The sequence below is a fragment of the Pieris napi genome, chromosome 15 (genome assembly GCF_905475465.1).
Source record: "Pieris napi chromosome 15, ilPieNapi1.2, whole genome shotgun sequence".
Lineage (NCBI taxonomy): Eukaryota > Metazoa > Arthropoda > Insecta > Lepidoptera > Pieridae > Pieris > Pieris napi.
The window spans coordinates 11,199,408-11,217,126 of record NC_062248.1 but is presented as its reverse complement, the minus strand read 5'-3'; the positions used below and the strand labels follow the sequence as shown (position 1 = coordinate 11,217,126).

Here is a 17,719-nt window from a genome sequence, read left to right as displayed (position 1 = left end):
AAACGCGGACGCAATATTTCTGTGATTGGGAACTAAACACAGAGTAAGAATATTAAAAATGATTACTAAATTAACCAAACAGAAATTTTTCTTTGATCAAAAGTTTATAAAGGTGATCTTCCAAAAATATTGTAACTAAAAAAATTGTTTTGTGTATTGTTTTTATATTCGTACGCCATCTGATTGTAATAAAAAATGCAAAAAAGGTCAGCCGCACAACAAAAACAATTTCCCGTACCGGGAATCGAACCCGAGCCTCCTGGGTGAAAGCCAGGTATCCTAGCCACTAGACCATACGGGATACAGTAACATTGCTGAAATTTATATTCATGTGTTATATAATACTTCGTTTATTAAAACCTAAACAAAACAATCAAATATGCAGAAGATATTTGAAAAAAATGTTTACCAACATAATAATTATTATTAATAATTAATACATAGACAATTTAAAAAGTTTGGTCCCTGTGCCAGCGTTCCTTTAACGCTGGCAGCATTTCCTCGCTGTACTCAGGTCACCGGTATCTACCAGGCACCAACTTAAACCTTTAATTAGCGCCTGTTCACTTGAACCCCACGGCCCTAGAGTCTCTACTCCAAAGAGAACGAAATTGGAGGAAAGACTTATATTTAAGCCGTTCATTATTTTTTCTCTCTCTCCCTCCAAATCAGACTATGGGGAAATGTATATGTATTAAATATTTGTGTCCTTGACAAAAAATTTATAGTTTTGTTGAGTTTTCAGTAGATTACAACAATTATTTTGTACGTTAGTACATCAACCAAGGAAATCCATTAACTCCATACTCTAACCATGTTGCATCTTTATGAAGATTCATTTCTTTTATCCAAAGAAATATATTATACTAGCGGATTTGACAGACGATGTCCTGTATACACGTCTTACAATTAAAAAAAATATCTAATAATAAATAATTCTCGACTTCACTTGAACACACAAAATATTTCATCAAAATCTGTCCAGCCGTTTAGGAGTTTAAACCGAACACATGCACAGAAGATTTATATATATGTCACCTGTTTATTTGCTGTTTAGATAAATAACTTTCATACCGACTGCAGCGCAAAGCCGGCAAATCTGACCATTCAGGGCGCAACCCATAATATAAAAAAATCATCAATTTGTCCAGACGTTTAAGAGGAGCTCAGTGTCATACACACGTACAGTAGATTTATATATAAAGATAAATTAATTTCATATCTACCTATATCAGAGAATATAATTATCATAGAAGCATCTCTAAATCTGTGGAATTGAAACGTAGTTTTTTTGAATGCTTAGGGGGCAAACGACCCTACGGGATGCCCAGAAAGGGCAGTCGTCGCAGCCCATGGGCACATCGTTTCATAGCACATATACAGTGTGCATTGCCGGCCTTTGAATGATTGAATTTAAGATGTTATCAGATTTTTTAATATGTTTTATAGCAATCAAATTATTCATTCAATACACAGATAGAACAATATCCGTTAGTCAATTAATCAGTAAGTTAGATATAGGGACCGGGTATACAGCTTGTTCACGTTATAACGTCTTCGGAGCGGAAATTATACGATACAGCTTATCTAGTGACAGGCTTAGTCAATATTGACGAGCACAAGTTGGGGCATACGGGGTGCGATAGCGTAAATGGGACACTAGCAAATTAGAAACATCAGTGTTCATCAATCAATATTAAAAAAATATATGTTTATTATGGAATATAAGATACAGGTATCACTTATTCATTCATTAAATTTGAATCGAATGGGTTTGATTTGCGCATAAAATTATACACAAACTAGCGACCCGCCCCGGCTTCGCACGGATGCAATGCTGATACTAAATTCAAAGTGCTATAAAGTACAGGGAGAACCGCGACGCCCGACGACCTCCGACGCGCTGCGTCCCGCAATTTTTAAATTTGTAATATCTTCGAAATATTCATTTAAATCATATGCTGTAAAGGGCCATATAGATCTATATTAAATGAACAATGTATTCAAGGTATTTAATTGGTTAAGGATTAATGCTGTATTGGTTAAAATCGCTTCGAAAATTAGCCATTATTTGTCGTAAAAAGTAAATGACAAAAAAAAGTTATTGTGGGTTATCCATAAGAGATAGACATATACCATCATGGACTTTTCTGTAGACCTTTTCAATGTGTACAATACTTAGTACATTATTTTGATAAAACTCGTAGGGTTCAGCCTGCGTTTGCAATGTAAGCGGAAAAAATGTAATTATTTACGACATCACATTAGAAACCTCAAAAATAACAGTACTTCTCCATTATTTAATGGATGTTATTATACATATAAACCTTCCTCTTGAATCACTCTATCTATTAAAAAAAACCGCATCAAAATCCATTGTGTAGTTTCAAAGATTTAAGCATACAAAGGGACATAGGGACAGAGAAAGCGACTTTGTTTTATACTATGTAGTGATAAGTTCGCAGCCTCCAAGCAGTAGTAAGAATGATGGGAAACTAGCTTTTTTACTCTAGCATATGAAAGTTTACTCGTTCGAGCAGTGTTGGCCTAGTGGCTTTAGCGTGCGTGCTCTGAATTTTCATTTATTACTTATTTACAGCCCATACATGGGCAAATTTTACAGCTAATTATAAAGCTATTGTATAACTAAGCCACACTTACAAAACTTACCTTGCAGTTGGTCTAGTTGCTTAAGTGTGTGACTCGCAGGAAGCTGATCACATACCTGCCAATTAGATTGACAAATGATGACAAACAGATACAAATCTGAGGCAAAGAGACAACTCTGATATCGTGAATTTGAATTACTGTGCACCGATAGTTTTAATTCATGTGCGCAATTAGTACTGGCTCCTACCGTGAGAATAGTTATATATTTATCTATAAAAAATCAAGAAATAGATCCAACCTCCGACCAAGGCTCATATAGGGCTGGATTGTTATTACTGTATTATTTTGATTATAAAAAGAATAATCTATACTAATATTATTCATTCATTTACCTATAAAAAACCACGTTATTTGTGAGTGTCATAAGTTATATATTATACATATAATATAACCCAAAAACTTAAGACTTTCACGTGATAGTGGATTTGCGAAGTAAGTGCACGGAATTTATTGCGGATTCACCAAAATCTAGAATGATTCATGAGGAAGGGTTGGGTAAATAATTGTTGAAGGTTACCGGGTCACGGTTGCCCAAAGCCGGGGTGCTAGTTTATACGTATAATAATAGAAATATGCTAGTATATTATACTATAATAATAACAAAGTTTATTTGCATCTTTACAATTGCAATCCCATCCTCAATAATTGCAAATTGATTTGTTAGAGGATGGTGCCCATAGAAGTCCTGTGGTCACCAGCCTTCCATCGCGGATAGAAAATATACAAAGATATAACATACTATGACTAAACTAAAGTAACAAACAAAACAAAATTAAACTAAAGCATGTATGGTTGTGGGTGTGTGAATAAAGCGTTTGTGAGAGACGTTTTTTTTATAGAACCATGCGGCAAACGGGCAGGAGTCTCACCTTATGTTAAGTGATACCGCCACCCATGGACATTGTCAATGCCAGAGGGCTCGCTAGCGCTCCTTTATTGAAGCACCCTTAGTGGAATTGGTTCGGAAATACTTCAGTAGGCAGCTGGTTCCACATTGTGGTGGTGCGCGGCACAAGCTGCCTAAAAAACGCTCAGTAGTGGAACGACGGACGTCGAAGTGACACGGGTGGAATTTTGTATTCTGCCGCAACGTCCGATGATGGAACTCAGAACAACTCCTCTGAATGATGCAGAGTGACCCCACATCTCTACGCAACGTCAAGGGATCAAGCCACTTGGATAGGGTTTGATCATCGACAATTCCATCCGCTCTTCGTTGAATATGGTCAAGTGGAAGGAGCTGGTACTGCGGAGCTCCCGTCCAGAGTTGAGAACAGTTCTCCTTGTAGGGCCGAATTTGCGCTTTATACTGAATACGGAATGTCTAAAGTAAAGTAAAGTCTATATACTAAGAGGCTATTGAATGAATATACATATATACTACAAGCAGACCGGCCAAGCAAGGTTTTTGTTATATTACATAGTAGCAAACTATTCAAGGGAAAGGGTAGGAGAACACCAGTCATGGGGACCACCATGCTTTGTTGGTGGTTATACCACTAAATTGTAGCTTATGTGAAATATTGGTACTTTCAACACAGCGCCATCTGTTACAATTGTGTCTATCAAATAATAAACAATTATTTTGCAATAAAATAATATTGCGAGTATAAATTAAGATGTAAGCTTCCTATCTTTTAAGTTGGATCAAACTACACACGGTGTGCAAATTTGATTGATATCGGTTCCGTAGTTTAGGAGTCCATAGCGGACAAACAACGTGACACGTAATTTATATATATTAAGATAAATACATTCCTAAGCACAAAATTCTTGTTCATACACTGACGTACCTTCTCACCTTCAATTACGGGTGCAATGTTCGGACAAAACAAATGTCCAACCAAATATGAGATTTGGAATGAATCGCTTTTATAGTGATGAAGTCTGAAGTTCGTAGAGACAGAATTTTAAAATATTTGGTAAATACATATTTTATCAAACGTGTTAAATTGGATTGAATAAATTTTCCAAATAATAAAAGCGTTTTCATGTTTCTTAATAATGAAAAAGCATAAATTCTGAATATTTTAAAGAAACTGTGTAAAAAAGTATGAGTAGCGGAGACAAAGAAAAGTAAACCGATGCAAGTGGAATGCGGTGTAAACACATGGAAACACCACCCACTATCTCCTTTGTCTCTTCACCTGTGTCCGTGGGAGAAAACCATAAACAAAAATGAAAGCATTGAAGCGTGACCTGGCGTCTGTGGTTGAAAGTCTTAGTCTTAGTCTTCTCTTCTCTGCAGCGCGGGAGCATCAAGAATGGTCCCTTCCTCCTACACTTGGGTATTGCAAGAGAAACCGAGTGGTGTTTAGGGAATGAGGACAGAAAATGAGAGCGCGAACAGTATGTATTCTAGAAAACTTGTAAATTTTTGCGTAACCTCTCAGCTGTTGTGCTATGAATCACAACTGTTGATTACTGGGATTAATGTGAAAACTATTTTGTTTCATGTTTCAGGCGCTTAAAGTTCTCGTTTACTCGTTCTTCACAAAGCAGAGCGCATTGTTCTTGTAGTGTTACCTCATCACATTATTAGACGAAACATTAATTATTTATTATTAAAAATTGTGTACTGTAAATTGTTTACTGATAACTTAACATGTTTTAAATGTTAAATTACATATAAATTTAACGTTTAATTAAAAAACTAGGAAATGTAATAATTATTATGTTATAAATATTTATTTTTTAGTTACATTATACATACATACATAAGTTACATTTTGTTAACCATATGATTATCTGTTTTGTGATAGTTGAATGTAAGCATACGACTACGGCCTACTATACGATTTAATCGGTAAGAAATTTTTAATAATGTTGGATGAGAGCTATTCATCCGAGAGTTAAGCGTTGTTAGAGGTCATTAAAATCAAATATTATTCATGTATTTGTATACTTATAAACGTCAAAACAAATGATCTTAATGTAATTAAAGGGGACTAAAATTTAAACCATGGAGGTGAAAATAAAAAATAAAAATAAAAAATATAACGGTTCTTTTCAAGTGTGTAATGCGTGAGTGCTGTGGTTGTAATTGGCCCTGGCTCAGCATTATGCTGAGGAGCAGAATGTTCAGCGCTGGTCATTCTGCCAGAGACCACAGCAGCTAGTTTGCGCCTCAGTCGCAAAAATAGACCTTTAACAAAAAAAATTTTTACACGCTTTATATTAGCTTCACATGTATGTGTGTATGTATGTATGTATGTATGTATGTATGTATGTATGTAACCGACTCCTTCGTACTCGATTTTGACCCACTTTTAACGGACAGATTTAATTCAAACTTTGCGCACCTGTCAAAGATCGATGACAATGCAATAATCCGAAAAATAAATGAAAAAAATAAAAAATAATATGAAAAAGCGTGGGGCGCTTTGTGTCATATTTTTCGTCTACCGAGCAACCCACGCTTTTTCACAATAAATACCAGTATTTTTTGTTCATTACCATTTTCAGCCTAAATTAGGAATTATTTTTCACTTTTTAGTTTGATGTGCTTTAAAAGCGTGTTTTTTATTTTTTTTTAACAATATTTATTTTATTTAACATTCAAAAGTACGTAATATAGTATTTTTTAATTAATTCGATGTCTTTTATAAGATGTAATAAATTCCGATTTCGTTTGAGCTATGAACTGTTTAAGAGTCAGATAAGTTTTATGATGGTATTAAAATTTTAAACAAAGACCTTTCGTGTCTGTGTCGATATTTTAATTACGACCTATTTTGGCCTCTGTTCCACTTTGTTTTTGTTTTGTTTTGAACAATTCGTTCTGTTTTCCAATTTGAAATAATTAATTAAGTAGTTTTACAAAAACATTTTTTTAAGTTGGACTATAGGTCCAACCAAGTATAATAATTATAATTTATAGGGTATAAGTGTAATAATAATAAAAAAAATCATCAGTTCATTCAGACATCAGTTTAGATTTATGTATGTCACCGTAAAATTGTAAACACCGTTAGATTGTAATCTATCTCGCGAGATTATAAACTGTCGAAAGATTGTAAACTTCAACAAACTGCTTACAATTTAACGTATTATTATTCGGTAGTTATATGAAATTGTTGGGAAGTAAAACTAATCTGTAATTGACCAAAGAAGTTTGAATGATAACTAAGTTAGTGTAGTACAATCTACCGAATAATAATACATTAAATTGTAAGCAGTAAGCTGAGGTTCACAATCTTTCGACAGTTTATAATCTCGCGAGATAGATTACAATCTAACGGTGTTTACAATTTTACGTTAACATATACATTTTTTTTCTTGATATCATTACTTTCTTCTGTACTATTGTAAATACCCTTCACGGGTAAAGGCCTCCTCCACCTTTTTCCAAATATCTCTGCTACATCTTATATCCACCTTTTTTAGGGCAACCTCTTCTCCTTCATCCATTGGCGGATCGTGGGGATCGCGGCGAAGTCCCCCGTAATAGACACAAGCGACGGGGAATTCCCTTGTGCCGTTGGATAGACGCGCATAACACATGAGTTGGTTGATCTCATGGATTCCAATATCATTTTAATTAAAAATATCGCCTCTTGTTTTCAGTGGAGGCTAGGGGCCCTATGTATCGTCGGGGCCCTGGGACCCAAAAAGCCCTTAAGTAGATCCGCCACTGCCTTCATCCCCTTGGTCCTTTCCATACAGTCTTTAACAAGTATTAGTCTAGTTAAATGTGACTCAACCAAGTGGTGCGTTCAGATTCCGGGTGATGGGAAATATAAGTCGACGTATGTATGTATAGTATAGTATGTAGAAGGACAGAAAAAGGGTACATTATTATAAAGAAATCAATAAGACCTACACTGAAATTTGCTTTTCTCTAGCGCTAGGGTAATGTGGGAGATGATACTACGCAAAAACCTTTCATGGAATTATCGTACTATGTACTTCTAGATTTCGTAGAGTATAGTATATATTTTGCTACAACTCTACGGTACTACCGCTATTGAAAGTGTTTGTTACGACGAGCTACGGCGTAGAGCTTGTTTTATTTGCTACAGGATTCTGTCTAAGCATATTTTTTACAAGTATGTGTGTCGCGTAAGCCTCAAATGGATATTGGACATGCACATTACTGTGACTATTTTGAATATTTTTTTAAAGGTATTACAATATTTTGTTGGCCTAGTGGCTTCAGCATGTGACCCTCAACCCTGAGATCGTACGTTCGATCCCCGTCTATGCAGCAATAGATTTTCTGTCTACATGCGCATTTAACATTTGCTCGAATAGTGCAGGAAAACATCGTGAGGAAACCGGTTTATCTTAGACCCAAATAGGCGACGGCGTGTGTCAGGTACAGAAGGTTGATGACCTACTTGCCAAACAGATACAGAATTCTGAGGCCCAGACCTAAAAAGGTAGTAGTGCATTTTTTTTTTTCAATATTTCAGTAATTTACGGGGAATCAAAGACCTTCGGGGATGCAATGTGACTAAGCCAAAGTATATTACTGGTATTTTAAGAATTGATAAGCATTTTTTCTAGTCTTGGAAATAAACATTGCAAGTATGCTAAAAATACTAGTTGAGTACCGTAATTGAAATCAGTAATTTCACAAGAATCCTTTATGAGAAGTGGCATGTTATGCCCCGAAAACATATTCGTGTTTGTCCATAAAGTACCATGTTTACGAGATATAATATACTTTATATGTTGTGAAACGTGACATCAGCTCCATTTCGCAGCTCGCCTGAGATAATATTTGACGAAAAATATTTACGTTTTGGTTTTTCTTTTATTTTCCGCCTCATTTGGAACATACTTTAATTATATATACGTATATGTGTTTACAATATTGTCTTTATGCGCGTTTACATTCGATCAAATGAAGATTGGAGAAGATGATTGTATAGTATCTGTTTCAAGATCAAATGACGAGAACAGATGCAGAAATCAGAGGCCCAGACCTAAAAAAATGCCTAAAAGTTGGATTCAACCCAAGACCGGACGATCTGCGGTCAAAAATGTTAGCCGCTTGTCCAATATTATATTAAATAACATCATGATAAAATATCATGAAGAAAAAGTTACCATTCTACCATTAATTTACCATTGTTTAGGTTGTATCTTACCACCGTGCGCGCTTTAGAAAAAAAAAATTTCTTAAGATTCGATTTAAATGTTTTCAGGCAGTAGAATTTATTCCTATTCCTAAAAAATATACTACTAAAAAAGTATTATTATTATTAGTTGATAAAAATACATGAAATTACACGTCCACTAAACAAAATAATTATAAAAATACATAAAGTAATGTGAAATACAATACAGATAAGACGGTGGAACACAAATTATTCACGATTTCTTCGTTCGCCGAAACGTCGACTTTCGTTACAATAATATTATAATACTTAAAATCATTTAACATTATAAAAAATAATATACATTGAAATAAATAACTAAACTTAACAGAAACTAAAATATATTATTAAAAGGAGTCCCTTTAAAAAATAATTATTAAAAAAAGAACAAACATTTACAAAATTTAAAACACGTCCTTGCAAGCCAACATTTATCTATTTCCAACAATGCTAACATTTTGACAAAATTGATTGAAATTTTGACTTCAGTTTAAAACCGCCTTCGGAACTTGTGGTAAAAATGATTTTACGCTATTAAAACTAAAATTAATATTCAGCATTCGTCACAGATCATTTAACTAGAACGGCTGGCGTTGATTACTCAACTCCATTTGAAAACACTCCAATATCTCTTAGAGCAAATCTGGGAGGCACTTAGGGGCCGCAAATACTTATTTTATGTCTGATCGTTTGTTGAATCGCTATTCATTTCCGGGCCGCGATGAGCTCGTTACTAAGGATTTCAACTTTTGATATCGGTTTAGATTTTTATACTCTTTTAATAATAATTTTTACCATAGATAAGACTCACACACGTTGTGTCAACTACTGTGGTTACACGGATAGAATGCAAATGCTAGTTTGGCATCACTTAATAGTGAAATAAGTATCTTATATTACTAGCGGACCCCAAAGACGTTGTCCTGCGTGATATTTCAAGTGATTAGGATATTAAACAAAATGTGAAAGTTTTTTTTTTCTGAAGCGCCAATTCCACCATTTCCTTCAAGAAAAGAGCGTACCAATTCTTAAAAGGCCGGCAACGCAATCGTGAGCCCTCGGGCATTGAGAGTGTCCATGTATGTATCACTTAACATCAGATAAGCCTCCTGCCCGTTTGCCCCCCGTTCTATTAAAAAAAAAAACATAACCTGAAAACTAACAAGCCGTAGTGTTTGAGAAATGTTTGTGGTGAAATGTTGTGTCTTTCTTTAACCAGGGGCCTTGTCATTCATACAAATGTAAAGCAAAACAACCAAGAATTTTGAAATTTGGTACACTGAAATCATTACATATATAATTTTAATCAAGATCTATTAATTTCTTGAGTATTCGAAAAAAGCGGCTGTACAACAACATCAATTTTCTTCACCATCTTTATAATATATTTTTTAAGTTTTAACATCGTTATTTCTTGAAATTGGAAATGGGCCTTCTGTAACAACAACCAAAATCCTATTTTACTAAGCCTAATAAAAGTAAAAGATATTGTTTTTTTTATAAAAAGGGCTGTATTTATAAACTTACTTCGATATTCAAGCAAATTATTTATATTATCCTATATATATTAAGTATTTTCATATAAAATAACAACTTCAACTTCGCTCAAAAATTGCTAACTCACTCGTAAATGACGAAATGTCACGGGAAAGAGCAACTTTCAATTTGACGTAAAAATTCGACTTCGCTGGCGATTTTCATTCACGTGTGATGTCAGATGGCATTATCAGACTACCAAATGCCTAAAGTTTTTGGGCGTAGTTGATTTGAGTGTCGAATTTAAGTTCCAAATGTTCACCAAACCATCTCACTCGAGCGGCGCTTTCATCGCGGTTATTATTTATCTGAATCCCAAATCGTTAAATTAATCCTTCACGAGTGATTTGAGAGCAGAATCTGCAAGTTTGAAAAGTGAGTTACGGAATTGCAAGGCTGCTTGCCAATGATAAGTATTTGATCTAAAATAATGAAATTGTAATAAAGTAACAATTACAAATGTTATTTAAACGTTTATGCCATGAACAGTTGCACAAATATATTCGTTTTAATTTTTTTATATAAATCTTACCATAACATTAATAGCTGTCCCAGACAAGCTGTTAATTAGGTCCTCGTGCAACGACCGTGATGACCGTGACTCAGAGAGAAAATAATGATACATTTGTAGTATATTGTATGCCTTTGGTTGTGTGTTGGTGGTGGTGTTAGTAAGGTCAATCGGACATGATATGTACAACGGAATTACGTGGTACTATGTTCCTGGCCAAAGTTCATGGGTCATCAGTTTTATGATCACTTATACCTCCTGCCTCATTAGTGTAGAAATAAAAAAAATGGTCAATCGTCGCTTATATTAAATCTGTATCATTCAGATTAATTTATTACAAAATATATCAAAATTTATTCACTATACTATTTAAAAATGCACCTAATTTCTGTCTCGCTCAGTTATTAATGTTCAGCTTGATTTATGGCACCACTGAGAGCGGCGTTAATTATGTACCCTTCATTATGATTTCTTGTGGCTTTTCGTTGACTACCCGCGTAAAGCTGATGGAACATTTTTATATTTTTATCTTTTGATAAATTTAAATGAGCCTTTTAGTTGTGATAAATGGAAATATGTGCCACTTCGAAGCTTTTTCTTAGTATTTTAAGTGTATACAAAAAAAAGTAAAATTTTAGAAAACAACTCATGGTTCGATTTGATATAAAAAATGAAAATTTATTGAAAAAATATTTAGAAGTTTAATAAGTGTCGCATTAAATATAAGCAATCTTGGTGGCTTCAGCGTGCAACTCTCATCCCTGATGTCGTAGGTTCGATCTCCGGTGCATCAATGGACTTTTTTTCTATGTGCGCATTTTACATTCGCTCGAACGATGAAGGAAATCATAGTGAGAAAACCGGCTTGTCTTAGACCCAAAATGTAGACGGCGTGTGTCAGGCACACGAGGCTGATCACCTACTAGCCTATTAGATTGGTAAATGGTCATGAAACAGATACAAAAATATGAGGCTGAAAAAGCATTTGGCGTTTACTTCATTTTTGTTCCGCGAAACTGAATCGTCCATCTGATCTCACGCAAACTTCAGGCATACGTTTGTTTCACTAATCACGAGCGATGGGATACGTGCGGGTGAAATCATGAATTTTGCAAGCCAAATGCGCGCTCTTGAGTCGGAGGTTTAGATGTCCGACTGATCAGTCTTAGTTCGTTTAGAGCCACAAAACATACTTGCGTTTTTTCTTATAAGAAAAATATGATTTGAACTGCGACAGGTCTGGGCTGACAGCCCTGCCCTGCGATTCTGTAACTCACTTATCGAACTCACACAGCGGTTTTCGCATCGGCGGTCGCTCTGAAATCAGTCGTGAAGCAGTCATTTTATGATTTGGCATTCTGATAAACAATAAACTTCAAGCTCCCTTTTCAGAATGCCAAATCATAAAATGACTGCTTCACGACTGATTTCAGAGCGACCGCCGATGCGAAAACTGCTGTGTGAGTTCGAAAAGTGAGTTACAGAATCGCAGGGCAGATTCTGCCATACTTTTCTGAATTAAAAAGTCACTGTGTACGTTTAATACCAATTTCTGATAATTTAAATAGTGATTAATGCGATGATTAACTTATCTAACAAAAAAAAATCACGTCATTAAATAATTAATTAGGTTAACCGTAAAACTACTAAAAATCTACTAATTAAGTAAAATACCCTCACAGTAAGCATGTAAACATAACAGAGAGCTTCGCAAACAGAACGTACACCGCACCGCATTCCCACAATTCTAAAGGAAAAGATTTTTAAAACTCTCGAAGGTTTAATTACTGTGTTTGGAGACCCTAATTTAGGGAATGAATAGTATTTTTAAAATCACTGCTAAACTAGTAAGCGTGTTACTAAAGGTTGGGTGTTTAAATCCCGGCTATCTACCAACGGATTTTTCGTTCTATGTGGGCAAAGTTCGTTAGGTAAAGGTTTTGTAAGGAATATCATGTGTGAAAACCAAATTAAGTTGGTAAAGTTGGTTGATTATCTATGTCAAAAAACTTGCTATCTTAGCTTTGTAAAAAATAAAAAAGTGCGTGCGTACAAAGTACACATGTCAGAAGTGAAACTAATTTTTATGTCTTGTTCATATCTATACAAATATTAAACTTTAGATTTCCGAGACTTAAGGGAGAGAAAAAGGAACATATGTTAGGCATTTAATTAATTCAATTGTCATTAAAATATTAAAAGTGTCGAGAATTAATAAAAATTATTAATTTTTTAAATTTATTTCTTCGATAATAAAAACACATGGTCTTTTAATTTACAATTCGTCATTTGACATTTCAATAAATTATAAAAGAATATCTATAAGGTAATTCGTTCCTACTCACTCTCTCTCTATCGGTCTCAATCGCTCCCTCCCTTTCTTCGACAAAAACGCTGCACATCTTCGTGACGATTCCGTAAAAATTATCTCTCATGCGCCTAAAGAAGTTTCACTACAAAAATATGTTTATTATGGAATATAAGATACAGGTATCACTTATTCCACGTCATTATATGTATCGGTAGACATCCTTACACATCGGCAAAGAAGACAAAAAAGACCTGTAAGACACTGGATTCATCTTGTCAGATATGTTTCTGCATTTGTTACGTTAATTACCAGCAATACCGCCAGGTGGCGTAGGACAGGAAGTGCTGCAACTTTCTGGGTAAGACACTTTTTGGGTAGCAGAGTCAGTAGAGTGAGTTACATTAATAGTTTTTAAGGCAAGGTGAACAAGCTCCATAGGACAATCATAGAGCCTAGACAAAATCAAATTAGTTGCTGATTTTTTGCTTTAACCTATTTCTGTTATATTTTTTTAAATTTATAATGCTACAAATGTAGTTATTTTATTGTATCTCACACACTGTTTTATTGTGTTTTTTTATTATTGAAGTGAAACTTCTTTATCGGGGTTGGAAAAAAATTTAGTGTAACATTTTTCGGTTACGCGTCACATGTTTCGGTTACGCGTCACATTTGAACGTTACGCGCGTCTTTTTCTCGTCCCTACCATGGTTGATTCGAAGAGATTCTAAACCATTAATAACAAAAATTTATAATAACTATAACAATAATACTAAAAATTATATTACAATTTATGAAATTCTGTAATAATCTTAGTGGTAATAGGGTAAAATGAAATAATTGTATTATTTGTATTCAAGTCTGTGATATTAAAAGCCTTTTGTTAAACTTTATCTAATTTAACTTTATTTAACCAATTTCTGTAAAGTTAGTTGCATATAGATAATTTTTCGAAAAATAAGGTCATAAAGAAGTTTCACTTCTAACGTGAGTACACTAGTACACGCAGGTCTAATTGAAATAAATGATTTGACTTTGACTTAGCACCGATATTGGCCGTTATCAACCAGCAAAATAATGTTAAAACATATTATAATGGAAAACATTTTCTTGGATTTCATTCATATTTTAATAGAACGAGAATATTTACAAAAATAAATTCTATACAATGTTTGGTATTCTGCAGCGAGCTGCGTGTGACAGACAGCGTCAAGTGCACCCGCGGGTGATTAATAGTGCACTGGACCGCCCTTATTGCATTTTAAACACCCACTTGCTAATTAATAGTATCAAATAATAAGTACACTACTACCCTGTGTAGGTCGTCTGTGATTTCTGCGTCTTTTTCATAGATAAAAATAAATTAATCAAATTATCGCGGAAGGTTTAAAATTATTTTTTTCATTCTTCGTCCTTAAATTATGCCCATGGGCTCGCATGCCGCTGCAAGGAACTAAGTTTTTCATTAGGTAACCCAAACATAGGACCTGCAGTGATTCATATTTTGTGTGACATCTTTTGCAGTAAACGATATTACTATTATATGTTTCTATATTTATATGCAAGTAAATCTCTTGTGCACGAGATGTAGCACGGGCTACATGTAAAAAAATACATATACACAACAGCCAAAGTTCGCATGCAAGTTCTCAGGGTGAGATCTATAGTGCGCACTTGGACTTTGCTCAGACTTTACTTACGAAAAACACTAAGGTTAAACTATGATTTAGTATATTTATAGACATTTTAACGGTGAGATTAAGCTAAGCTCAAGCTAAGACAGAAATTGATGTTTCATTTCATGCAATACCTTCTTTATTATCCTTTAAAAAAGTAAAGAATGGTTGTAGTTAAGTCTGAGCAAAGTCTAAGTGCGCACTATAGATCTCACCCTCAGAGTTTAAATGAGCAAGCGGTAGGCTAATACTGTGTAATAAAACTCAAGTAATCATTTTTTTCTCCTTTATTTATCAGCAATCGACTTTACTTAGTCATAATCTGATGTGTTCTCTCTATGGAGTATACTGTGTGGCTAATGTTCCAGTGAACATCATGCCGTATTCAATCACTAATCCAGGGTTAGAATTTGTTCTGATGGTCTGAGAATATATATATGTTCTTTACTATATAGACGTGTTTTAGCTAGTATATTGCTGTTCCTTAAGCCTGTTCATGTATATAGCACTACGAGATTTTTTTTTTTTTAAGACAATTCACACCAATTGACCTAGTCCCATGCTAAGCTGGTGAAGCTTGTGTTATGGGTACTAGGTAACAGATATACATACATATTATAGACAGATAGACATATAAATACATATTTAAACACCCAAGACCTAAGCACAACACCAAATGCTCATCACATCGATGTTCGTCTCAGCCGGGGATCGAACCCGGGACCCATGGATTCGCAGTCAGGGCCACTAGACCAATGAGTCGTCAAATTAAATTGAGTGTTCCTTTTATAGTTTCCATTACCAGGTGTTCGTGGATTTCAGTGCTTTTAACAAACCTCAAATAATAATACTGAAATAAATGTGTATAACAGTGGCTAGGTTTAACTGAAGTCCTAACTCTTTTGGGTCGTAACCACAGTAAGTTACCCTGCCTTAAACTCTTTATGTTTACTAAACTCAGTCTTGTCATTTTTATACAAAGCCGTTACGCTTTTTAACTATTTTAACTATTTTATAAAAATGACGATAAACTTTAAACTGTCATTTTCTGAAAATTCCTCGTTCCACTTAGCTTTTAATACCTGTTTCTTAGATTCCCTCAACAATGACATTGCATATAGATAAATGTGTACCTTATTGCTTGTGTCATAAGACTTAGGATTCTGTGACTGGATTTTGTATTTCTCGTGTTTATGAACAAATTCCTATAAGATGCTTTTGTATGCGTGTTGCAGGACCAAAGCTAAGTAAGCATTTGTTAATATTTAGCTAAATGTATTTTTGGAATATGGTCTTCACATATAATTATCAAATCAATGTATACGAAATACTGTAAAAACTATTTTTAAAAAGTAAGTATGGAGTTTCTTACCCATTCTTCTCCATATGAAACTTTAGGAAGGGACAACTTGAATTAATTTTTTAAATATTTTAACTCGAAATTTCAAATTTAAATTTTAGTAGATAATTGAAAGAAATGATTTGACTTTGAAATTTAGTTAAATTTTGAGAGTCATATAAATACGTCTAAACCGTGTAAGTCTAGTATTTGGGTTGTCTTGGGTTGAATGCCTTGGCGATCCCCGAGGACCCAGCTTAAGAGTGTGTGGAGGGCTGAGGTGTTTTCAGAAGGTAGGGACTCCCTTCCCCTCTAAAGCTTTGAGTGAAAACCTAGACTCACAGCCCCCGTGTCAAGCTCGATATCTATGGCGCGGGCCTGCATTAGCCCATTTTCAGCACATTAAAACAAACAAAAAATTCAGCGCACGATACATAGGGTCTTGTGTTCGAAGCTAGATTAAACAATTAATTTTTCATACTATGTGCGAAACACTTATTGAAATCCTCGTGAAGCTATATACTTCAAATATAGATGACACTGAGGCTGAAACCCTGGTTTATAAAATTGGTGAACTAAAATGAGAACTGTGTATATCTGTCCTATAAAAAAATACTTTTTTACTGGATTGAATGTATTATTATAAATTTATAATTATTTTAAATTTAACCGATGTTTCACGTGCTTTACAGAGTGCGTGGCCACGGCGACTGAACAAAAGGTGTTGAATGTTGACTGAAAAAAAGTTGTGTTATCTGTATTTATTTCCCTGGAGTTGGTATCGACTAAAAGGTGGAGGGTTTTGGCAGTAATGGCTCACGGTGTATCTGCTCTATAGAGGAATGTATGTGTAAAAGTTATGTCAATAAAAGATAATGCTATATGTCTGTCCTATTAAGAAGGACTTCAAAAGTCTAAAGCAAATTGATTTTGAACTGCCAAGAAGTATATGTGTAAGTTAATATCAGTTAAATATCCAGAATGTGACACGAAACATTTTGTAATATATCTTTGCGTCCAAAGCCATATTTTAAACTTACCTTTTTTGTGTAACACATCCATCTTTCGCGGAAGACTATAAGTAACGTTCTACGAAAGATTGAATCCATAGGAAACAGCTAATATATCTCAATATAGAGGTTTTGTTTCGAAGCTGTGTTGATCAATAAATATTCTCCTGATTCGGCTCACGGCTACGCCCCGGTTTCACGGTTTTTCATAAAATTTTGATGTACACAATTATGAAGTCGGGATCGCAATTGCTACCACTATTGGAAGTATCAGATCAATCAATTCAAATCAAAATTATTTATCAATTTAGGGAGTACAATGTACACTTATGAAGGTCAAAAATAGATAGATATTACCTAAATGTCAGCTTTGACAGCTATGGAATATAATGTCTCTTGTACATGACCAGTTATAGAGATTAGATGCAGTCTATAGAACACGATTAAACAATAAAGTAGGGCGTAATAGTGTGTAGTGTGAGTATTCATTCATTTTTTTATAGAACAGTCATTCTGAATGCGTTGCGGATGCCTTTAAAGAATTGGTACGCTCTTTTCTTGA

General features: G+C 34.4%; 1 non-coding gene across 1 annotated transcript; it reads right to left on the bottom strand.

Annotated features, from left to right (window-relative positions):
- Positions 1-229: 229 nt before the first annotated feature.
- Trnae-uuc lies at positions 230-301 on the bottom strand. Its single transcript has one exon. It is a non-coding gene; the product is annotated as a tRNA-Glu (tRNA).
- Positions 302-17,719: the final 17,418 nt, after the last annotated feature.